The sequence below is a fragment of the Rattus rattus genome, chromosome 3 (genome assembly GCF_011064425.1).
Source record: "Rattus rattus isolate New Zealand chromosome 3, Rrattus_CSIRO_v1, whole genome shotgun sequence".
Lineage (NCBI taxonomy): Eukaryota > Metazoa > Chordata > Mammalia > Rodentia > Muridae > Rattus > Rattus rattus.
In genome coordinates, this window is record NC_046156.1 from 46,656,834 (window position 1) to 46,657,388 (window position 555).

The following is a 555-nucleotide window of genomic DNA, read 5'->3' on the forward strand; positions in this document are numbered from 1 at the left end:
CTGGTGTGAGGCTGAATCAGGGTTGTTTTGATTTGCATTTCCTGATGACTAAGGGATGTTGAACATTTCTTTAGGTGCTTTTTTTGATAATCTTCTGATGAAAATGTTTTGTTTATCTCTGCACCTCATTTTTTTTATCTTTTTTTTCTTTTATTAACTTGAATATTTCTTATATACATTTCGAGTGTTATTCCCTTTCCTGGTTTCCGGGCAAACATCCCCTTCCCCCCTCCCCTTCCTTATGGGTGTTCCCTCCCCACCCTCCCCCATTGCCGCCCTCCCCAACAGTCTGGTTCACTGGGGTTCAGTCTTAGCAGGACCCAGGGCTTCCCTTCCACTGTGCACCCCATTTTTTAATAGGGTTATTTGGCTCTCTGGAGTCTACCTTCTTGAGTTCTTTGTATATTTTGGATGTTAGCCCTCTATCAGACGTAGGATTGTAAAGATCTTTTCTCAATCTGTTGGTTGCCATTTTGTCCTAATGACAGTGTCTTTTGCTTTACAAAAACTTTGCAGTTATGAGGTCCCATTTGTCAATTCTTGATCTTAGAGCAC